Below are 25,663 nucleotides of genomic sequence, written 5' to 3' on the forward strand. Positions count from 1 at the left end.
ACTGTTGGTGCTGGCATCAATGGCACCCCACCAAGGGCTGGGAGTTGGATTCCCAAACCCACCCCACCATGACTCAGGAACAGGACCTCCATCTTAGTTGGATTAAGTTTCAGAAGATCATAACTGACCATGTCGAATGCTGCTGTTAGACTGAGTAGTACCAGCAGCACCAACCTGCCTCAATCCAGGTGTATCTGGAGGTCATCCATGAGGGCAACCAGCACAGTCTCCATCCCATGGCCCTGACAGAAGCCGGACTGAAACGGATCCAAAATAATGTAAAGAGCTGAAAGCATACAGGAAAATGGCTGGGACTGTACATCACAAGGAACAATGTAGTATATCCATAATGAGGCCCGGACTACTGAACAGTAAGCAAATAGGAAGTGCTGTGGGGGACCAGCAGAAGCAGGTATTTGCAACCACTCTTGTAAGTCACAGTATTGAACAAATATCTCAAAGAATGTTTCTGCCAAAGGAAGTGCCTATTTCTAAAAGCTCTATTTTTAATTGCTTACTGTGTGTTTTTCTCCTTTCCGCTACTAGGTGGCAATAGGTGTTAAAAATTAATTGTTATGGTAATTCCATGTTATCTTTTAAAAACTAACATTTGGAACCATTTTATGAATCCAGTGAATATAATGGCAAAGCAAATGTAGTTCACTATTGAACAATGCGTTTCAGAAGATAGACAGCTAGGCCACTGACTTAGTTCAAGTCACATTTTTGGAACTGAGTTTGGTCACATATTTGGAAATGAGGAGTTCAAAGTAGAAGAGCTGGGTACCTAAGATCTTTCACCTAACTGTTCACTTTTGGCACCGAGGTGATTTATTTTTCTGTGTGGAAGTGAAAATGAATGAAAGCAGTGACTTGTTCTAACAGGATTTTTGTTTTTATCACACAGATTTGCAATAGAGAGATGCAAGAGGGAATTCTGCTTAAGCCCTAGGAAAGAACAGCTAAATTTCTCTGACAAATTCAACTACTCCACAGGCTGGTGGTTACACTATTGTTAGCCAGGAAATGCCATTGTTGACGTTTACTGCTGAGAGATCAGAGGAACAACAGCACTAGGTTAAATCCATATGCTTTTTGAGCTCAACTGCTTGAGAAGTTCAATTTTTAGGGTTGCCCTCAGAAAAAGATGTTTTCTGATCATATGTTAGTAGCTCTGACATACCTAATGGAGGCTTTAGCTGCTGTCTACCTCACAAAGAAAGGTACAAATTCAATCTACAAAATAGTTGTACAGTCTGTCTCCCAGCCATTGCTGTTCTTTCAGTCTCTCAGAGCCAGTATGCAATTGTCAGAGCAGGATCTAGGAGACCCAGGTCTGAATCCTCACTCTGCTACAGAAGTTTGCTTGGGTGGCTTTGGGGTAGTCACACACACCCAGCCTAATTTACCTCACAGTGTTGTCATGAGGATAAAATGGAGGCGAGGACAATAATGTAAGCCATTTTGGATCCCCATTGGGAAGAAAGGCAGGGGCTGATTTCGCACTAGAGCTGCCTCGATGTTGCACCACCGTTTGCCTTGATACTAATGGTCAATTTCACACCCGAAGCCGTGGGGTTGCATTTGACCCGCGGCTTCGCCCAATTTCCTCCACAGTTTCGTGATCCTCAAAAAACAGGATCACGAAACTGTGGGGGAAATCGGGCGAAGCCGCAAGTCAAAATGCAGCCCCACAGCTTCAGGTGTGAAATTGACCAATAGTATCGGGACAAACGGTGGTGCAACAGCAAGGCAGCTCTAGTGCGAAATCAGCCAGGGTATAAGGAAAACAAACAAACAAATAACTAAATAGAATGTAAGAGGCTTATATCCGTGAATGCTGATATTTTACATACCATTTCTTTTAAAAAGCTGTTTTTAAACTAGAGCTAGATGCTATTTTAAACAAAATATCCCTCTGTATCTAAATCTAATTTTGGAGTACAGCTACTTAAACAAGTAGAAAAGTTATGGTTATCCTTTGTATAAATCAAATGCTATAACTTTTAATCCCATTACAATCAATGGGAGTTTTAAACCATCAACTTTTGGGGGCTTAGTCCCCTGGCTAATTACTCTAATGTGTAATATAAAGGTGACAAAATCTGAGAAAATATGTATAGTTTTAAAAGCGTAATTTAGATATATTTAAAATCAAATCCACCCTGTGGCATTAGGAATTCATCCATTTAAGTACTACATTCCTGATCCAAAGTATATTGGAGATTTGCCTTGAAGATACTTAATGTGCCTTCGTACGTAATGTCTAGATTTTCCTTCTCATCTTACCAAAGCTCAGAGGCCTTCTTATCTTCTTCCCTTTCATCTTTTCAGATCTTGCTCAAATTATTCTGTAGAACATGTTACCCCCTAGTAAACTAATGAAAGAGTACTTTAGTTTGTGATACTAATTCTCCCTATCTCTGTAATAACAGGTGCTTTTTCCCCCCTGCAGACCATGGTCACATATCTTGATATGGTAGAAGTAAAAACAGAAAGAAATACAACAGGTAAAAGGCATCAGGATGTCTTCATTCATTGGTACTCATTAGTTGTCTGTATGTATGGTTTATTGTGCTTTCATAAAACCACCATAGAATCATACTATATTTTTGGTTACTTTGGTTTCAGTTTGGTGTAGGGGTTAAGAGCATGGACTCTAACCAGGTTTGATCCCCCACTCCTCCACATGCAGCTGCTGGTGTGACCTTGGGTCAGTCACAAGTTCTTTCAGAGCTGTTCTCTCAAGAGCAGTTCTCAAAGAGCTCTCTCAGCCCCACCTACCTCACAGGGTGTCTGTTGTGGAGAGGGAAAGGGAAGGGAGACTGTAAGCCACTCTGAGATTCCAAGTAAAGGATGTGGTATAAATCCTCCTCCTCCTCCTCCTCTTCTTCTTCTAAAGGGATGGGGTTTAATGAAAACACACCCCTGGACAAGGGCTCTGCACCCTGGCCCAGCCTGGCCACTCCCCCACTAAGAAGGAAGGAAATGATGGCAGGAGAAAGAGCCAGCCAGCCCCACATTTTGGATGTCTTGGGTGGTTGCCTTCCATTGCTCTGCCAGGCCCAAGTGCATCCATCTGCACACCTGCTTAGCTCTGATGGAGTGGGCACAAACACACACAACTTGCCTGGGCCAAAAGCCACCTTCCCTGGGCTGCACGTGGCCTGGACTAGGAGCTCTGCTCACCAGCCCCATATGGCTGCTCATCCTGTCTGCATGTGGCTTTCCTTGGCCAGGCACCACCTTTCCCTTGTCCATTTATGACCTTTGTACCCTGGGCTGATCCAGCAAAAGTTTGAGAGGGGGGGTAGTAGCAGACCATCAGACCACTAGGAAATTCCCCGGTGGCTATGTCTAGTTGGCTCCTGGCTTCAAATGTGGTTCCTATTTGGCCTTCCACTATTCATCTGACAATTGGGGTTTATCATTTTTTGTATCCTTTTTGGAGGTGTGGGAGTAGAAATTCTGGCCTTTCATCCGCCTTGGTGTTTTTTTTTTAAATAACACAGCTGCTAGCAATTTTTAGCAAAATGAAATTGGAAAGAAGAGGTGAAGGAGTGTTGCAGAAAATTCCAATATACATATTTTCTGAAACTCTAGTCTATTTTCCTATTGCATGTTTCCTGTGAAAGGATCCTTTTTGAAATGATTTCCCTGAAATGATTCTTCTGAAAATGGGTTATTGGAATGGTATAGGTCTGGGAACCAACATGAGAAACCATTCTGATTTAAAAGAATACCCATTCTTAGGAATATTATTATGTAGTATACTAATCTCTGGACACATTTCTCTACATCTGAATGGGAGTATTGTGAAGACAACAGTTTTGACAGTGATTCCTTCTACAAATGGTTTGTAGTCTAGTGGTGCTTCTGGCTCCAGCATTGGTGCTTCTGGCTCCAGCATTATTTCTGAATAGTTCAGGAGGCAACTGCGGCCTAGGCTGGGATCAGGGCTTTTTTGTGCTTGCTTGCTCCAATACTATGGAATCTCAGGAGGGCCCTTTCAGAAGGAAGTCAAAACACTTCAATCTGTTAAGCTTTTATGTGCTGCATTTATTATATTTCTTCTACAGGCATCTGTTTTACCTTGTTTTTAAGGGGGCTCTTGTATATTTTTTTCTTACCGTTCTTGTATTTTACCAACTAAATTATGCCAATAATCCATACATCAAATACTAAAAACATTTTTGTACCTGTCCTAACTCCAGAGCTGTTGCTAGGAGAACAGTAAGGTGCTAATATGAAACAATGTTATATAAATAATAGCAAATAGTCTGATACATACGTTTATTCTATAATCCAAATAACAAGATAATAGCAAACAATGTCAGCAGCTAGAATTTTATCTTGATTTGAGAGTGCTGAATTTACCAATGAGGCTTTTACTTCGATGACATAAATGTGTTTTCCTGGCATTTCCACACACCCCTCATATGTCTTAAAATTTCTGGAGCAACATCTCTGCATCATGCACTCCTGTGTCTACTACCATTGGGCACCCATCAGTTGCATCTGACATATCTGACTGTCATGGTGTCAGCTCATATCGAGACTTGCCCTGCCTCATTATGGCTGAGATGGCAGCAAAGGGAGAGTGTGGTGGTACCAGCAAGCATGGCTTTATATGCTTCTTCTGCTTGGGAGTAGAAGTTTAAATGCAGCCTTGGACTGTAATGGTGCTTCCAGATAATGCTTCCAAATACAAAGGCTAAAAGAGAGATACAAAACTTAGATGGACTTTGATCAATGACAAGTTTTGCGATTAGAGTCTACCATTTCCCCTTCCCCAAAGGCTAAAAGTGTGATGATACCAATACTATACAGCACCACCTAATCTATTCTAATCTGTAGAATATTCTACAGGGGAGACAGGAAGGAGGCCTTAGGGTTGGCATCCAAAACATCTATCCCCCCGCCTTTAACATTCAGCTTAATGAAGAGCTCTGGAGGACCCTCAAGCTTGCACACTGTTTTATTTTATGGTGGTATTCTGTGGTTTTAGCTTTTGAAAGTGTCTTTGTGTCAGCTAGCTGCCATGTTTTGCTTGTTCCCGTCTCTAATCCTGGCGTGCTCGCTGCTCTGCTGCTTGCTGTAAACAATGCTTGGGAGACAGTGGGAGCCAGTACTGCCAGACAGTGTTATCTGTCCAGCCTTGTGAAGGAGGGAGGGCTTGCATTCCACCCCTGGTGTGAATCTTTTGGCTCTCATGAGGCACTGCGACTCTCCCGCTTATCATGTATCCTCCCGCCGGGAGAATTCCCACACGCTTGAATTTCATTTGCTTAGCCATTTGCCTCGTCCTACTATATGTAAGGATGTTTCCGCCCCATGGTCATTCCTAACTCTAATCCTCTGGATATGGTACCAGTTTTGTAATCTAATAAAGCATAATGCTTCCTTGGAAATGTGTGTGGAGATTTGCTTGCTGCAGAACCTGACACTTTGGGACTGCAATTGCAAACTGTGTTCAAGAAGGAGTTTTGTTTCCTTACTTGCCCCAAATAGTGAATTCATCCTATGAGCTCTATTCCTAAATGATATTGCTGTGTGCTTTTCTGTTTATTTTTTTGGTGGTAAATATTTTCCAAGGTAAAAACGAAGGAACTGATAGGAATATTATAAATACTAAACATACATGGTAAGCACTACTAAAATAATTACTTCTCAAGGGCTTGGCATTTGGACAATCACATTATTGCTAACAATTTGTGATTTGTTGCCATTTCAAATCACATCATTGCCATTTCAGATTCATGCGTCCGTGTATTGATTTACTAGCCTTAGGGAAGTAGACCAACCGAATGATCCCAAGGAGAGTTATTTCCTTCTAACACCACTGAAGTAAATGGATGTAGAAGGGTTTAATTTTTTTTAGGATCGGACTGCAAATGCTTTTCTTTGAATTACGTTCTTGTTGCATTTTGAACAAAGCTAGATAGTGTAACTTGTACGGTGGTAAAAAGAACAGTATCTTTTGTACTTCTAGTTTGGTGATAAATCATTGAATTAAGGGTAGAAGAAGTTCCTATAGAGAAAGACTCCTCTGGTAGGAAAGTGCTTGTTACTTCCTTTGCCAGAACATTATTGACAGACATTCTCATCAATAAATGAAACACTGATTCTAATGATTGACATCCCTCTTTCTCCCCTTGCCTCAAGGGGGCTCTCCACAGCATGTGTGTTCATTCAGTTTAATATTCATTCCTGGTTGGTTGGTTTTAGTTAATCAAATATGCTAAATTGGATTGCATGGACAATTGCATTCTCATATTGCCTCCAGGAGACTAGTTTTATTTAGAAAGTTCTGGCCATGGTGCCACTGGTTGATTAATGCCATCAATTGTGCAGACACAAAAACTACTCATACTTTGCAATGTAATAATGCAAGACTTGCCCATGGTCATCCTGGCGTACACTAGCCCAGTAAGTGAATAAATTTTGAGCATGTGTACCACCAACAACTCAGCCAACTGATGAATGCTCAGCACTTCCAAGATTCAAAATTATTTGAAATACTGTCCATTTTCAACAAATCATCAATTTGCCCATATAGGGTGCTCAGCTCGAGAGAAAACAGAGATTATGAACAAAGTAAGTTCAATTTTGGAAAGCCATTTGCGAAAAAACCCTTTGCAACTTTATAGGTATGTGACGGTGAAGCTGGGTAGATAAGGTAAGAGAATGAGGGCCAAAAGATTAAAAAAATACAGAGAAAACACGGGGACTCATATGCAGGTTTGAATTTCTATACTAGGTTTACCATCTCTGAAAACAAAATGCATACCACATCTCCCAGTATAATCAGTTATGCTTCTCCTAGTGGTCCTTTCTCCTAGGATGGTCTGCTTGGCAGCAGTTAGGTAATGGGTTCTTAATGGTACCACCATTCCAGGGTGGGTGTGGAAGATGCATGGCGTGTAAGAAGGTTTTATTCCAGAGGGCATTTGATGGAAGGTCAACTGTTCTGGCAGATTGGCTGCATTTTTAACTGTTTATATTGGCTTTGAACTGTGTGTACTTTAATGTACTTGATATTTAATTGTGGATTGTTTTTAACTTGTAGGATGCTTATGATGTTTTTGTGTCCTTGCAGTTTTTGCTGATCATATTTATACTCTAATTATACTCTAATCTGAGCAGCAAAGTTAGAGTATAAATATTTTAAATAAATAAATACTAGACATGTAGTATCACTCTCAGTACCTAACCCACCAGCCTGTGAGTCTGGTGTCTTATCGTTCATATAGTGTGCTTGCTAGAATCACTGATGGCTAGGGGACATTTAGAAATATATATTGTGGTGATGAAAGTTTTGCTTTTAAAATGAACTTTTCTCCAGAACTTTATCCCCTACTATTTCACATCTGAAAACTCTTCTCTTCTCTATGGAGTGGAAACAAGAAAGGAGGATTTTTCAATGTTGCATTTTTATTCTCTGTACATATATTTATTTTTCCAAAATATCACAACTTCCTACTATTTCTGTTTGCACTTTTATTCTACTACATCTCTGATTTCTTTTGCTTCTTCAGTGTTGAACAGAGATGGCTGATAAACAGCAAACATTTTTTAGTCATTATTGCATGGTGATAAGCCTAAAATTGTCATTATTAGGTTTTTCATGTGGGCAGATGAAAATCCTGTGCATGATTCATAGCTTAAAATATCACCCTATGGATGAGTCCCTCCCAAGCAGCGTGCTTAATGAAAGGTTAAAGAAATTAGCTGAATTTATTTTCCCCAAACAAGCACACTTTATGAAGGTGGCTCAAGCTGAACAGTAGATTAATAGGGTCAAAAATGGGAATGCAAACATCGATCTGTAAAATTCAGACCTGATTGTACTTCAAGCAGAAAACATTCTGTGGATTCTGTAGCAGTCTAGATGGTGTACATGCATGTGGATTCTGTAGCAGTCTAGATGGTGTATACATACTACACAGAAGGCAACCCTTTCCCCTCCTCTGCCCAGGACAGTTAACTAGTCTAATTTAACAATATAGCAAACAGTCTTGAAACATGAGCAACCCCCCCTCAATTAATCTTTTTGAGAGAATCATTACAGAGATTCAGCACTTTGCTATACATCATTCCCCCTCCCCCCCAAACTGTGCTTCAGAGAGAGGTACACAGGGAGGAACAAGATTTTATATGAAGGAACTCCCTTCCTAAGTCCAGAACAGAGGCCCTGGAACAGAAGACAGACAAACCTTCGATGTAAAGTAGGTTGTCAACACTGCAGTCCTATGCAGAGTTGGTTTACACTGGAGTAACTGCATAGGATTGCAGTGTGATACAAACCCAACAAATATTTGCTCCCTTAGGAACACAGTGGTTAAAGCAGTAGAAAGTAAATCCTTTTGAATGCTAGCCACTGACAGCATAATCTTATTGATAGTATGCTGGAAGATATCTTCTTTTATCACAATCTAATGCATCATATGATTCTACATTTAATATCACTTCTCTAATAATAAAATTGAGGTCCAGTTGCATTTGGCTAGCAGCATGAGATTATTCTGGATATAGGGAGCAAGGTTGCATGACATCACTTCCAGATTACACCTGGAACTGTCATAACAATGCTCTAGGAATGGACTCACCTCTATGGTTGCTTCCATAAAGACAGTTGAATTTCTTGAGAGCTGTGATTAGGGATGGGCATGGACCATAAACCATCACAAACTTTTAGCATCGAAATGAACTGGTTCAGTTCATGAGGTTTGTGACCCAGTAGAATGGATCTTGTGCAAGCTAGAGACACCAACCTCACAGGTGAGCTCCAGCTGACTCTCCTCTACCTGCTCTTCAAGTTTGGTAAGGATTGGATTTACAGGGTCTGAGTTATGCCCCCCCTGAGAAGGTGCACCCAAGAAAGTGCTTTCTGGGGAGAAGGCAGGTTGTCAAGGACAAGTGGCCATTTTGACAGGCACAGATTCAGGAGGTTCAGGAGTACAGGTGTGCATTCAGTTTACCTGAACAACCCCCCCAATACCTTCTCCAAGATATTTGAGAGACCAGTATTGAGATTTGGGAATATCAGGAAACACCAATATGTTTTTTTTTGCATACCCCTATTGATGAGTGTATAGAATGGATCCTGTGCAAGCTAGAAACATCAAAGTCACAGGGGACCACCCCAGATGCTCCTCTACATGCCCTCCAAGTTCCAGCCCCTCATTACTTTGAAGATTGGTAAACATTTAGATTGAGTGGAGTCAGTCTGTCTGGAAATGTATCCACTCATGAACTGGCATGATCCTCCATGAACAGCTTGAAAGTTCATGGAAAGTTCATGCCAGTTGACCTGTCATGAATTTCACTTCATGAACCACAAACTACCCAAACTTCATCATGAACTGTAGTTCGTGAGCTGGTTTATGTCCATACCTAGCTGTGATGTCACTTTTGGGTACAACATTGCTCCCTACCTCTGCTTTTTGCTTCTACTGCGGGAAAGGGAGCCTGGAGAATGAAAACTTGCCTGCCATTCTGAGGTGAATGGCAAGCATAGGTCCAGTATTTTGATGGAATGGGTACCAAAATAGAACAAGGGAAGAAGCAGAAGAGGTCACCCAGTGATAACAGGTATTTTAGATATTTTCAGCAAAAACACACACACTAGGGTTGCCAGCTCAGTTCTGTTGAGTGGTGGGTGTTTTGGGGTGTGGGGACATTCAAATTTATATTGTGTTGACAATGTGACATCACTGCTGACACAAACGTGGAAATGAAATTGGCACAACACTCTAGGATACTTACTACCTATGGTTTTACAGCATCTCTTTTAAGGTTTTGCCCTATGATTTTACAGTATCAGTCCAATGCACATAAGTCACTTCCAGGTTTCTGCTGGAAGTGATGTTGCCATGATGTCAATTTTCTCACCATTTTTCTCTTGCTTCTGCACTGGGCAGCCATCAGAAGCCAGGGCTGGGAGGTGGAAGGTCTCCCATAATACTGGGAGCACTGGTCTCTATAGCAGACACACAGCTATTTTCTTCTGCTGGTACCCACTGTGGTGAAATGGTACCTCACAAGTAACTTGTTTAAAACAATTACAACTTTTTGAAAAGATAGATTCAGATGGGTAGCTGTGTTGGTCTGAAGAATGGCTACAGCAGTATGTATCCATAGAAGTGTACTTGCACATGAAAGCTTATACCCAGAATAAAACTATGTTGGTCTTAAAGGTAACACTGGACTCACACTTTGGAAAAGAACTGTTCAGTTTACCATCTGCTAATATTCAGAGGTTAACAAAAACAAAAACAAAAAGAACCCACCCTTCACAGTTAGCTAAATGCTGTAAAAACTGGATTCTCGGGTTACCTTCAACCTTGTTTGGTAGGAAGATGGCAAATGATATGTTAGCAATCAGTAACTGTTATGTATGGAATGGAATGTATGTTTGTATTGAGCTTGAATCTAATGAAAGGTATTGTAAACCGACCTATCAGAACAAGGGAAGTTCTGGAGGGAAGCAAACTGATTGGCCTTTATGTACGAAATATGATTGGTTGTTATCTGACATGTGGGCGTGGCTTGCCAAGCCCAGACTGTTTAAAAAGGAGCCTGTTGCTCAGTTGTTTGTCTCGTTCTGGTTCTTCTGACTTCGTGTTCAATAAAGCTGTTATCACTGTTTCGAGTCTCGTATCTAACAGTAACCAATGGAATAAAATTTATTTTATCTCCTATAGCATCAGGACAGTCATATTGGTGGAGGACACAGGAATCTAGAGAACCAATGGGTTGGAGCAGCCATTTCTGCCTGAGTGGAGAGGAGTAACAATGACCTTAGGCAATTGGGCCCAGTACTGGATGTCAGCCATCAGTTGTAAAGTAGCTTCCCACAGACTGTCCCAGAGATCAGCACATCATGGCATGGGTGGAGCATGCAGGCCTGTGGGCTGCAGGCTTGTACACAGCTCAGATTGAAAGGAGCAGGCCTCAGAGGTGCAATTCTCTCTTGGCAAAGTCCCAACCTTCCATCCTGTGCTTGTGGGGTTTATTTTATGTGTGGCAAGTAATTCTTGCTGGTTAGCAGAGCCAGGAAGGAGTTCTACCTAGAGCTAATTGGCTGATAAGCCCTGAGGTTTTTGCCTTCCTGAGAGCAAATAATGTATTTATTGTCTAGGCTCATTTGCTCTGTTAAAACAGCACAACTGGCAGCTGGTGTTAGGCACTGGCTGGGGAACATATGACAGATTGTGCAGGGTGGGCTCCTTGCATGTCTAAAAGGGGAGTCCCCTTAAGGAGATCTGGGGGGTTAGGCACAGAATAGCCAATGTCTGGGCTGGCCACACCTCCAGGAGGATAGTGATGTTTAGGAATAGCAGTTTCCTCCACTTCCAGCCCTAATTCCAGACCTCTTCCCTCAGTTTCCCCAACAGGTGGATTGGGGAAGCTGCTGACAATAGTTGGGCTGTCAATTGCACCTGTTGTCCCCAACCAGTGCTCCACCAAAACCTGAGGAACCTGTAATCAATAAAATTGTGGCCTCATTTCTCCCAGCACAGTGTGTCTCTATTGTCCTTCTTCCCCCCCTCCATGGGCTGGTCCCACTTCAGACACAACTAGTATTTTCCCTCCAGATAGAAGTATTGTGGTCTGTTTGAAGGAGAGAGCAGTCCTTTGTGTGATGCTTTTGCTTGGATTGCCGGAACGATCCTTCAGAGAGACATATCTGAAGGGAAAACTGCTTCAAGAATTGAGAAGAGTTGAGAACTAGCATGAAAAGATAAGAGACTGAAACTGGGTAAAGTAAGAGGAATAAATTTTAGACATAAGGAAAGAGGGTTTTAGACTTAAGGAAAGCCTCTGAAAAGATGGGGGAAATGTACTGGAGTTTCATGTAGAACAAATGTAGAGTCCATTGGCACCTTTAAGACCAACAAAGTTTTATTCAAGGAGTTTCATGTGTTCAATTTCTGTTCCAAACAATTAGAGAATTAGTTAAAGTTTTTGTAAAGGTGAGGGAAGCTACTTACAGAGGGGAAGAAAGATTTCTGTAGTGCTTTTGATGAATGATGCAAGTTGTACTTTCTCTCATTCAAAAATCTTCCAAGCTTGAACTCCTTCACACTAAGGAGGAAAGTTTAAACCATAAAGAAGCTGGGACTTTCCTGTATTATATTTCCATATAAAAAGAGAAACATATTGCCTATATGTACACAATTAATAGTAATATTTGATTGGTAGTTTACAATTTCTTTTCAATAATTTAAATGTTCAACAAGTTAGATGTTTTGTGTTGAGGACCAGCTCTATTTTTAATACAAATTTATAATTTTATGCTGCCAGGGAAGGGAGAGAGGAAAGGGCTATACAACTGAAAATGGCAAACACTTATTTTTAAGAGACCAGACCAATAGGCTTAAGTTAAGGAGGGTAAATTTATATTGAATGTTGGGAGAAACCATAGAATGTGTTAGAACTGTTTGATAATGGAACCAGTCACTTAAGGGGTTGATTTACTGTCCAGAGGCTGGACAGCTTCCTATTGGGCATGATCTAGCTTTAGACTTCCTGTATTGAGCAGTGAATTAGCCTAGATGGTGTATAAGCCCCTTTTCAACTCTATGAGTGTGATCACACACATAATTAGCCACGCTATAGGTGTGAATGCCAGGCAGATTTAAAGGGCATGATCAAACATGAACATCTGGGAAGCACCCTGCACCCGTCGGCAACCCATTTTGCTCTGCCACAAAAGCAGAGTAAAAATACACCAGGGAAAGTCCAGTAGCAAATGGGTTGCTACAGGCCATGGACGGACTTTCCCCTGTCTGATCGCTTCAGCGCATTCTCATGGCATCAGGATGGTCTGATCAGGCCATCCTGACTTCGTGCCATTGTTTCCTCCCCCCTTCTCAGTATGCACATCATCGCATACTCCATAGGGAGCCCTCAGTGCTGAGATGCGATTAATTGATTCCCCATTTAAGTGCATTGGGAACAAACGGCAAAAAAAAAAACCCTGACTCACCCGCGGTTGCATCTGATCATGCAGTGGTGGGCTGCCCCCACAGCTTCAAAAGACTGTGTGATCGCACAACTGCGGGTCGAATTTCTCCGGAGGAAATAGCCTCACTTCCTCCCCCCATGTTATATTGTGCATGTGACTGCCACCGTAGATAATTTTATTTGCAAAGTTGTTTCAATGCACATGGCATTTGGGAGGAACTGGAGTGTGTGACAAGCCGTGCAGGCACAGAACTGTGTTCATAATTCAGAGATGTAAAATGAAATAACTTCAGAAATGAGACCAGGTAATTCAGAACATCAGAATCTTGGTGGGGTGGGTAGATGAGAATTTTGGAAGCATCCCTATTCTTTGGAACTTAGCTGTGGAGCACTGTCTTTCTTGGGTTTGCTGGGTTTAAAAATACTTTTTCTTCTGATTAGGTGACTCATGAGCCTTGGAAAATTACTTATTAACATTTATGGCAACTTCCTCTTCTGAGTAAAGGCTTTTACTTTAAGATGTCATTAACACTAATTTCCTTTTCCACATAATTAAAAGTTTATAATCCTGCATCACCTAACAAGTAAAAAAACCATGTGTCATATTAATATTGCATGATAACGATTCATTACATGATAATGATTCAACGAGTGAACACTGGATGTCAGACTATTTTGAAAAAATGATTCAGTTTCATTCTAAGCATGCTCATACCTTGTTGTTTCCCTTTTCTTCAATTCTGTATTTAATACTTCCTTGCTCTAGTCACTTTAATTTTGTCCTATTTTTAAATACATTTGCCATCTAGTCTAACCCTCCTCCATATTTCATTAAAATAATCTTCATCAAAGAATAAGAATATAAATCTTTTCAGTCAGTCATTTTTGTTACAATTAGAGGAGAACAAAAGAAGGACAAAGGGACCTTTAATCATTACCTAAATCTTTGAAAGAATGAATATGAGCATACCTGGATTTAGGGAAATTGGAAGGAAATAGACTGAGAAGATTTTGCTTACAAAATGACTAGCTTTTTGGCCAGTCAATATATGTCTAAGCTTGCTCATCTCTGTTGTTATATTCTAAATGTGGGGCTCTTGTCCAGTAAGTTGGGAGTGACAGGTATGGTGTCTTACAACAGAAGGCACATAGAAAATGCAAAGGAGGTCTATAAACACAACACAGCATAATGAATTTATGTATTGTGTTATTTATACATAAATCTGTCCCTGGTTAACTTCTAGCCAGGATGTTTCACTTTTTCCGTGATTGTCCAGAACTTTTGATGACATTTTAATATTGTTCTGTTTAGGAGTGGGGGGAGGGCAGGTTTGCCCACCACCTCTCTCAGAGATTTGTAAGATAACAATCACTGGGTGCTTGAGAGAGAGATAGTAGCTGCTTAATGAAGTCTGGCCTATCTGGGAGGTGGTAGATTGAGCTATATATATTTATTTACTGGATTTACTTATTTACTTATGTTTATATATAGTACCCCAACCTGTTTAGCCTCACTTTGGCTCAGATTGTTTAGGATCTATGAGGATTGGCAGGTTTTGTGAGAGATGATTACTTAAATTGGCAAGCACCCTGAAGATTTCAAGGAGGAGGAGGAGGCAACTAAACTAGACATTCTTGGTGGAACAATACTAGTGACTATATGGTATAGAGGGATGGGATTAATAGACTCTCTCTCTCTGCACATATGGTGCAGGAAAGGAAAAGCAAGGTGTGATTGCTTGTGGAGCCTTTGAGCAAGAGTGGATTGCCCAATGGCAGACAAGCCTGGACAGTTTCTTCAGTAAGTCTTTACTGCTCTGAAGGTCCTCAGGGAAGGCTGTTTTAATGCTGCAAGTCTGTGGCATTTTCTTTGCTTATCATGAGTCCCCATGCATGCTCAAGGAAGATTGTACATAAGTGAATCCCCCCTCCCCAGAAGAGATTTATTTATTTATTAGATTTTTGAATTGTCCATCCCTGCAACTCGCAGGGCTCTGAGAGATGTAGAACAATGGATAAAACATAAACACTCTACAGTTAAAATACCCCAATAAATAAAGTTAAAACTCCAGATGGCGAACTAAAATCACTCTCCATTCAGGACTTCCTGGCTTCCTCGTGGGCAAGGGAGGAAGAGAGATGACTGATCTGGAGAGCAGAAGAGGATGCCAGCTAGAGTGAAAATTGTTGCTATCCTCAACCAAATGCCTGGCACAGCATCTCTGCCTTACAGGCCCTGCAGAATTGCATGATCCCATAGGGCCCTGGTGGTATTCAGAGAATTCTGCCAGGTTGGGGCCAGGACTGAAAAAGCCCTCATCCTGGTTGAGGACAACTAGATATCTTTGGGACTGGGGACCCCCAGCTGATTGCTATCTGAAGAGCATAGTGCTCTCCTGGGAACATTCCAGAGGAGATGGTTCTGTAGATACATTGATCCCTGACCACTCAAGGCCTTAAAGGCCGATACCAAAACCTTGAACTTGACTCAGAATTTTACTGGAAGTCAGTGCAGCTGTGACGTTCTCATCAGGACCCACACCACTATGTTCTGGATCAGCCTCAAGGGCAGGCCAGCGTATAGTGAGTTGCAGTAGTCTAGCCTGGAGGGGACCATTGTGTGGATTACCGTGGTTAGTTCAAGGCACGACAAGAAGGGGGCCAGTTGCCAAGCTTGGCACAGATGGAGAAACGCCAGCTTGGCGATATGTGCGACTTGGGCCTCCATAGTCAAGGAGGCATCCAAGATCACACCCAAACTCTTGACGGACTGCACTGGTGTCACTGGTGTCCCATCAAGAGTTGGAAGTCTGTGTCCCAGCCCTGAAGCCCCTCCCCACTATGTGGTATAGAGGGATGGGATTAACTGAAGTTTCTTGCAGCATTTGTGCAGCATTCTCCATAGTAAAATGTGAAATCCTTTTTTTTTTTTAAATTGTGCAACGAGAAATAATGTTGGATCACAATATAAGTAGCATAATAATGCAATTGCCTCAGGCTATTAAAAAGAAGAAAAGAAATGGAAACAATAAGCTAATTAACCAGAAACTGTTCTGTGGTAACATGGGGTTGGAGAGTATGACATGCAAATGTGGAGGGGAGGAGAGAGTGGACCTAGGGTTGAAAAACATGGATGAGAAAGATTTCCTCACTAGGCTGACACAGATTCAGTGTTAGGATTACAAAAACTTCCTGGAAACAGGGGATTTGGATGCTGTGTGGCAAGAGGGGGAAAGTGCATTTTTATGCCTGGGAAGGCAAAATCATCTTTGGAAACCAGGAAAGCCACAGATAACAGAAATGCAGGCACAGGGAAATTTGACACTGCAGAATCAGTCCTGATTAGGCGGTCTTTTTGAGATTCTGCACTAAAGGGTTGTGTGAGTTTATTTGGTGCCATTCTGAAGTTTAGTCAACTCTATTTGACCCATATCTTACATCTGTTGGCTTTATTTTGGGCTACAGGGGCAATCAGATTCTTACTATATGTACTTTTATGGCGAGAAGCATGAAATTAAGCTATATAGAAGTATGGAGGCATACTTCTAAAAATGATTAAGCCCATCTACGACGGCTTCCCTCGCTTCCTTTTCTCCCTCTTAGTTAAGTGGCTTCTTTTTCTCCTTCTTTGTTTCTCTGTCTGTCCCCCTGATGTTGTATACAGATATATTCTGAGTGAGCCTACAATGCTGAGGAACCAAAAACAACAACAAAACCTTTCTTCAGTATATGGGGAGCGGTGGCACAGTGGGTATATCCCACTGCCTTAACATCCGAGCTGTGTCAGTTCGAGCCCCGCGCTGGTGTGAGCAGCCAGCCTGTTGTCCCCAGCTCATCGTCCACCCAGCGATTCAAAAGCCTTGGCGAGTAGATAAAATGGGAACCACTCCTTAGAGAGGGTGGGCCCACCAACTCCCCTCTGGGAAGGTGTTAGCTGTCGGTTGGGGACGTCCTGGTCCAGGATCCGGAAGGCGGAAGAATCTACTCGGCTACGAAAAATCCCTGCAGTGGGAGGCTCCGGCCAGGCGGTGGCAGTGTGGTGACATGACATACGGGTCCTGAAGCCCCAATGTCATCAAGCAGGTCAACGCAGCCGTTCGGGACATGACTGAGCCAAGCCAGAAACGTTTTCACCGTGCAGTTACGGCGTGTGAAATGAAAAAAATGAATTGTATGTTGTCTTCCCTATCCCCTATGAAACATTGTTAGTCCCCTGTCTAAAGAGTAACTGTAAATCACTTTGAGCCCGCTTGTGGGGAAAGCGATTAATAAATTGAAAGCATTATGTCTGATTATTGTTCATGGGAGGCTGATGTTAACTCTCAACACATATGCTGTTTTCTTTCACTTTTTTTGGGAAATGGTCAAATCAGACTCTAAGGTAGGCTATAGGTTTAAATTTGACTGGTAAAAAGGCATCAGGAATCAGGATGTATTTCATCCTCAGGAATCAGGTGGTATGAATATCTTTTATCTTGACTATTACAAAAGCATATTTCTACAAGAATCTTAAAGTTTTAAAACTAATTAGTTTTGCATTTCTATTTTTCTAGAGTTTGTAATTTTTTCTCATGATATTCTAAATAGCATGTTATAGTTGGTAAATATCTTTTTGGATTTTGTAATAATTTATATTTTATTAAATATAAAAACATGTAAAATAGAAAACTGTTTTTGTTTTATATTATAGGCATTCAGAAAGACATGTAAGGAATGACTTTTCTGTGGTTGCACGGTTGTTTTGGTTGGATTTCACTGCTGTTTCCTCCTGCTTTTAAAATCGCTGACCAGACGGACTGATTCGCTTCCCATGCTGAAGCAGGTTCACTCCCACAATGCTCCCGGTTCTCTCCTGTGTTTTTCTGCACTGGTAAAATCAAGTACTTTCCAGGTATTTGTATTTGTGCTTTGAATCCGGGTTCCCTGAGGGATGCTCGACAAGGTGGGGGTGATGAGGAGGGGGGCAATGTAGCAATGCAGCTACCCAACAGCCAGATATACACAACAGACACTGAATCTGCGAGGTCTGGTGGTGGGATTGGGGGTGGTGGTGAGGAGAGGTTTGGTGCCCGACCGAGTTTCCCCAGGCAAATCTGTGCACGAGATAAAAGAGATAAAAGTTCGCTCTTCTCTAGGGGTGGCTAAGTCCCAAAAGTTGGAGCTCCCTGGAGGCTGTGAAAGCACCAAGGGACCTGGGTGAGGGAGGGAGGACAGCCCGGGAAGCGATGTGTCATCCTGGCAGCAAGGGAGATGGGAAGCCACACTGGAGAACTCAGCAGCAGGGAGAAGAGCCTTGCCTGGAGGTCCCGATCTGACTCTTCCCCCCTCCCCAAAAGGTACCCATGTCCAGGTGGCTGCTGGTTGCCCGCGAAACTCAGCCACGCACTTCCCCCAGACCCAGCCGGGATCACAGCACCAGAAGCAATGGGGGGGCAGCAGAGGCAGGGGGGAAAGGTCCTGGGGGCAGCACTGCTCCCTCGAGGCTTGTTTTCAGCTGCGTGCCTAGGGTGAGAGTGTTTCTGAGCCTGCACAAAGTGCCCTGCTCTTCACCACCACCACTTGGACAGCGCAGCTATCTGAATGGTGCCCAGAACCTCATTATGCGATGCAAATGATTGGGGGAGAGATGTGTGAACATCCCAATGTGGGGGGAAAAAAATCCTGATCAAATCTATTGCAGGAAGAAATCGGGATAAGCTTGCCGTGTGATCACACCCTAAAAGGGCATAATTCAAAAGTTCAATGTGATAGTGACTGTGTGTTAATATTTTTTTATATTCTCTCTCTCTCTCTCTCTCTCTCTCATCTGTCTGTCTGTCTATCAGCCATGAAAGAACAGGGTATTTATGTGAATAAGAAGAATGCTGTTTAGTTAAATTGCAATTGGTCCTTTAATGACTTTTTGTGGTAAAATATGAACCATTTTCAAAAGCTACAGGCAGATATTAAAAGAACATACCTTATCACAGAAGACCAATATTTTATTTTTTGCTTTCTGTCTTTTGATACTGAGCATCATTGTCATGGAATCATCCTCTTCTCAGTGCTTGTCTTTATAATATAACATTTCAGTAATCATTGTATTTCCCTGGACCTTTTCCCCAAAGACAATCTCCTCATTATAGTAGCTTTCAAACTTTTGAAAAGCAGACCTGTCAAATAAATGTATTATTATGCTCTGTTCCCAAAAGTGGTTACCACGTTGATTCCAGAGGTAGATTTGAATTAAGAACATAAGAACATACCTGACAAGATGGTTGAATCTGAGGCATATCTGGTCTTCTCCCTAGCTGAGTAGTAGCTGCTTTTCCAGTGAAGATATCTGTATAATTCAGAAGTTGCTTTTCATTCATCAATGGAAGCTAGAACCGTAAAAAGATTTTGGTTTGTATCTTACCTAATTTTTCTACTTGCTGAATTCCCCTAGGATAGCAGACCCAATTTTTGACCCCCATTGATACCCAGTGGCACCCAGGGGTGAGTCTGGAGTTATGACAGGAGGCCGTGGGAGGGGAACCAGCAAAAATAAGATTTCCTGCTTGTGGAAATATCTACTACAGTCCAGTTTTGTCAACAGTATTCAAAAATGCTTTGTGCATGTTTGTGCACAAAAATAAGGTCATACTGTCCTTTATTATCAACTGAAGGTATAAAAAAGTATGTGCATGTATAAACTGCTATTTCATTTTCCTTTTTCCTAGACCCTATATACCTTTCACTACTAGAACAGAAATAAAAATATCAAAACTTACTTTGTAGCAGCTTGATCTTGGCATATGAATTATGGAATCCAATTTTAAAATAAATAGACATTTTGGTTGATTTTGGTTAAAGTTGATCACAAGTCTTCCATCAGATGCTCTCCAGTGCTGACTGCTTTGTCATATGCAGCCAAAATATTACAAGCAAATATTCAGGAATCATCAAATGTTGCAAGACATTTTGCTATAAATGCCAACAATGGATGCCAATGCCCTCCTCAATGGCATTATGTGATGTAAATTGGATTTTGCGTATGTATCTCTGGTTGAATGGGGAGCCATGTGCAAAATGGAGTCATATCATGAATTTTTGAACTAACATCAATGCTGTGTGCATGGAGTCTTTATCAAAACAAAAGAAACAAATCCCCCTAAAATTCTAATATGGGTTGTTCAGGAAGTTGATTACTGATTTCAGTTCTCCTACTTCCCCTTTCCCACCAAAATGGGACTTCAGTTATTTTGAAAAGGCTTAATATTGCTAGTCCTTGATTGTGTGCACGTTCATATGTGCAGCCCTACCTGCTGCATGTGCTTCTTTAGAAGGGTAAAGAACATTGTGAGTGAATCATGAGAGGAAAAAATTGCAGTGATGGAGAATTATTCAGAAAGCCTTCACTATCAAACATTCACATAAAATCATTTGTTTCAGCTTACCTATCATACTTTGGTCACACAATGAGAAGACAAGAGTCCATGGAAAATACAATAATGCTAAGAAAAGTTGAAGGCAGCAGGAAAAGAGGAAGACCCAACATGAGATGGATGGACTCCATCAAGAAAGCCACGGCCCCCAGTTTGCAAGACCTGAGCAAGGCTGTTAATGACAGGACATTTTGAAGAAAATTAATTCATAGTGTCAACATAAGTTGGAAGTGACTTGATGGCACTTAACTAACACACACACACACACCCCTATTTTATATTATATGTTTTGACATTTCTATGCCGAGTGGTGTTAAAATAGATTTTATAGCTTCCACTTAATGCTTGCTGAATGAATGATTCCCCCCCCCACCTAGAGACCTTAACAATTTCTGCTAATGCTATTGAGTACCCCTTGGATACATTCCTACTGAGTCTATGAAGAAGTCAGACATAATTTAATCTGGGATTCTCTTTATACAAAATATTTTAATCACATTATCCTGTTTGTATACCAGTCCAGAAGGAAAACTTGAGGCAAAAATTGAGATTTCCCCCCTTAAAAAATAGTTCAATGTGCAAGTTAGTACAATACTTTTTTTTTTGTTTCAGGAAATAAATTCCATGATGTAGTGAAGAGGAACTATGTGCATGCAACTATTGAAAAGGAGATTTTCTGTGTTTTCATAGAAATAACTTCAATGTGATTTTAAATTAAATACAAGTAGGGTCCTTGTTCTTTTCTGCTTGATGTTTGTGAATATTTTAAGAAGACATATAGGTAAAAAAACACACATGCAACAGTTCCAAAATTATTTGTAGCAGTTTTGTTAGAAGTGGTCCAGAGCTCTTTGTTTCATATCCGTGCATGGAAAAGTACATGTATGTGGATTTTTCCCACAGGACTTGTATTCAAGAAGTTGATTAGATTCTGGACAGTAAATACCTTCTCAAAACAATTATATTCTTCTTTATAAGGCTGTGTTTGCATTTGCAGTATTGAGATTTTGAGTATCCTTTTAAAATTTGTGATGGGCTGCATCTTCTGTCTCCCTCACTTGCCAATCTAACATGCTAAACGTGTTTGATTCATTCCTTTTTTATTCAGTTTTTGCATTCTTAGGGATATTATTGCCATTCAAAGAGAAATATTTCCTTCTTTCTCTTCTTTTTTAAAAACGTTGATGGTTAATGAAACAATTACATCAGCTATTAGAGGAAATGAAGTTTACTGCTGAAAAGTCATATGCCACAAATTCCACATATTCTATTCCACCTTAATCTAAACATTGAGTCCAACATTTCAAGCCTTTTCATGGCTTTCTCATAATCATTGTTCCCTCTATTCACTTCAGTCACTTGTGCCCTTAGATTCTTCAGTTTCCACCAACTCATCCCAGTACTCAACAGTTGATTCTTTGTGCCTTTAATTCCCAGTCCTGGCTCACTCCTCATTGAATATTTGCTGGCACCTGCATAGCCCTCTGTTGTGTTTACACTGTCATATCAATAGCTAATTAAGATCTTTGCAAACTGGAAAGAAACACTCTGAAGAGTTCTTTAATACATTGGTAATAATAACAAGCAGTAAAAGGGGAATAACAAGGAGCAAAATTTGTGGGACACTGGAAAACAGTTGACTTTATTGATTGAAACACTGCTATGGGATGATCGTATATTGATTGAGATACTGGTTGTATTACTATGTTTAAGTAATGAGGACACTCATAAAATATGTTCATTTCTTAACCAACAATGTTATTCAAGTCCAGTGGCACCTTTGAGATCAACGAACTTTTATTCAAGGAGTGTGCGTGCACACAAAAGCTTAGACCTGGAATAAAACATTGTCGGTCTTAAAGATGCCACGGGACTCGAATTTTGTTCTGCTGCTTTGGACCAACATGGCTACCCACCAGAATCCAACAATGTTATGTATCTCTTAACTAAGAAATTAAGTTTCTTAGAGCCACTACTTGCATTACAGCAGCTACATAGAGATCTGTTTAGTGCATTTTTGTCCTATCCTTTCTCCATGGAGTGAGTTCTGCCGTCTTCATTTTAGCTTCACAACAATCCTGTGAGGTAGCCTAGGCTGAGAGAGAGAAAAAGTGTGTGACTGGCTCAAAATCAACAATCAAAATTCATGGCAGAGTGGTGTTTTGACCCTTAGTTTCAGGGCCGGTGTCAGCATACACTGAGGTGGGGCAACTGTCAGTGCTCAGGGCTTCTAGCAGGGCCCACTGCTGTGGATTAGGGCTGCCAATTCCCCCCGGGGGGCGGATTTTCCCCCCGCTTTGGAGGCCCGATTTCCGCCCCCGCGGAATCAGGCCCCGGGGGAAACTCCACCCCCACGTGCATGTCACAGGCAAGTGACGTCATGACGCCGGGCACGCTGGGGGTGGGGCCACAGCCATTTGAGGGGAAAACATAGAGTTTTCCCCTCAAATGGCTGTGGCCCCGCCCCAACATGCCCGGCGTCATGACGTCACTTGCCTGTGACGTGCATGCGGTGCGCGCTCGCGCTCCGGGAGCCACCCCAGAGTCCCCCACCGGCGAGGTAAGTCGATTTGGCAACCCTACTGTCGATCCACCCATGCTCACTTATTTGCTAGCACTCCAACATGCTCCCAGCCACACTCACCAGCTAGTGCCACCAGGAAAAGGGCTGCGGGCATTAGGGTACATGGGCACAGGCAGAGTTTGCAAGCAGGCAGGGGAAGATACACAGACAAGAGGGAGGCAGGCTGTAGGGTTGCCAGGTCACCTGGCTTTCAGCAGGGGTACCCCTGCCCAGTCCTGGGATCTTCTGGCACACACACTGCAATGACATCTCCTGGAAGTGGTGTCATCATGCTGGGCATGTTGTGCAGGGGGTACGCTAACATCTTTTGGAAAAACTCTATGGTCACCATAGAGTTTTAATCCAAATGCTAGAGTGTCCCTCGCACAACGTGCCTGGCATGATGATGTCACTTCTGGGTGATGTCATCACACCAGGCATACGGGGCACACTGGGGGTCTTTTGGGGGCAGGGCACCCCCACTGGTCAGCTGGCCATCAGCAGATTGGGGCCCCCAAAAGTGAGGGAACCCCTGACCCCATTGGGGGGATGGCAACCCTAGCAGGTGGGTGGGGAGAAAGGAAGGAGGGCTTGGGTGGGGGCCTGGGCTGGTAGAAGAGGGAAGGGGAACCCTGAGAACTCTCTGACCAGAGCTCCTCAAAACCTGGAATTGGCCCTGTTTGGTTTCGCCCAAATCCTAATCCCAGTCCTAAATTGCCCTATGCAATGGATTGTGGATTGATAGCTCTGTCATGGTGGATAAATACACCTTCTTACACTTTTGAGTTGGTGCATACAAGCCACTTGCTAGATGGTAGGTGGCATAGCATGAAGTGAGTTCTAGTGGCCTCCTTGTGAGCCTTTTGATAATCTATATTTTTGGCTAGTTTCTGTGGTGCCTACTTCATTTATCATATGAAACTTCTTGCATGAATGCATTTTCACAACTGCTTATAAATTATCTTGTGATAACCCTTAATAGCTCTTTAAATCAGGTTTAAAACATAATAAAACATTGAATCTAATAAAGTTATGCCCTGGGGAAAATAAATAACTTTTGAGACAAAGAGCCTATTACAATAATCTGTCTGAAACAATTAGCCCTGAATGGACCAAGTAAATCTTCAGCTTTCAAGAGCAAAAAAGGAAGATCCTCCTGGTAATTTTTTGAAGACTTGCACTTTTCTCCTATAGACTTTCTATTAATTGGCTATCTTCCTTGATATTCAGTGATATATGTGGGTGATTAAAAGGGGTTAATTAATATTAACAATCAATATTTTTTTCACATCATGGAGAAAATGCTACACAAGCAACTTCCTTCCTTTGACCCTTCATTGTCAAGAACAATTGCCTTTGCTTTTTTGCAAAGGTGGGAGAGGAACTTTTCTCCAACCCTTCAAAAAGCATGTTACTATTGGCCATGCTAAACTGGGCATTCAGTGCTGGGAGTGGGATGTCCAAGGACATTTAATCTCTTAGATCACTCCATGTGTCTCTGTGTCAGATTCACCTTAACATTGGCACTGGGACGCCATTACTTTTCATTAATGTCAAGATAAACGGAAGCCGCCTGTAAGAATTTAAAAGTAACAGAAAGTGTTGAGACTCCATATAAATAAACGTTTATATCAGTTTGTAATTAATTCTTATTTTCATGAAAATTTATTAGATTTCATTAGATTAGATTTCATGAAAATTTATTAGATTCCTAGGATGGACAAGATGACATTTTCTTACACTTTTTAGAGCCTATAAACCCATAAAGATAAACCCCGAGATTCCAATGAGAAGCTACAGAAAGAGGATCATTTCATCTGCTTCTGTTGTAAAAATGGCACCTTACCTCAGCCAAAAGGCAGCCTCCTGCATTTTGTATAAGCTATAAGCCAGAGGAAGAAAGAAAGAAAGAAAGAAAGAAGGAAGGAAGGAAGGAAGGAAGGAAGGAAGGAAGGAAGGAAGGAAGGAAGGAAGGAAGGAAGGAAAGAAAGAAAGAAAGAAAGAAAGAAAGAAAGAAAGAAAGAAAGAAAGAAAGAAAGAAAGAAAGAAAGAAAGAAAGAAAGAAAGAAAGAGAGAGTTACAGGTTAAACTTTCTGCCCTTCATTGAACTCATTGTGATAATTTGAAATTATGAGTTGCATGGGTCAATGTAGCTAGATTACCAGGATCAAGAAGGGCAGCGGGCTTTCTGATTAGATAGATGTAAATGATAGGAAGCTCTCATAGCAATACCGGTGTAATTGTCAAAAAGTAAGACTGGGTGTAGTTTCTTTTGATTGGACAAGATCCAGCTGACCCCATCCAGGCCAGGTAGATCAGGCCCCTTAAGAAATCTGCTTTCTCAACCAGCAGTACTTCTGCATTGACTGGATTGAGCTTGTTCATACTAACCATCCAAGTTATGGTAAATAAATGTATACTAGGTATAACATGTTAATGCCCAGCTCCAAAGTTGTAGATGAGCCAGTGTTCAGGCTCATCCCCCCCACCTCTCATGCAGCAGATGGGCAGAGTTGCTTCTGTGTGAGAAGTGGGTAGGCAGGTGCCAGCAAGTCTCAAGCAAGGACCGCATTTTGAGAGTGGCAGCATCCCAGGTGGCCTTGACAGTGCTCCCCAGTCCCAAAGCATCCTTCACCTCCAGGTGAAGTGAGTGTGCCAGGCAGACAAGGCTCCATGTGCATTTGGGATGTGTAGCTTCCAGGGAGCCCATTCTATACACTTG

This window comes from Gekko japonicus, unplaced genomic scaffold (genome assembly GCF_001447785.1).
Source record: "Gekko japonicus isolate JY-2015 unplaced genomic scaffold, Gekko_japonicus_V1.1 scaffold1124, whole genome shotgun sequence".
NCBI lineage: Eukaryota > Metazoa > Chordata > Lepidosauria > Squamata > Gekkonidae > Gekko > Gekko japonicus.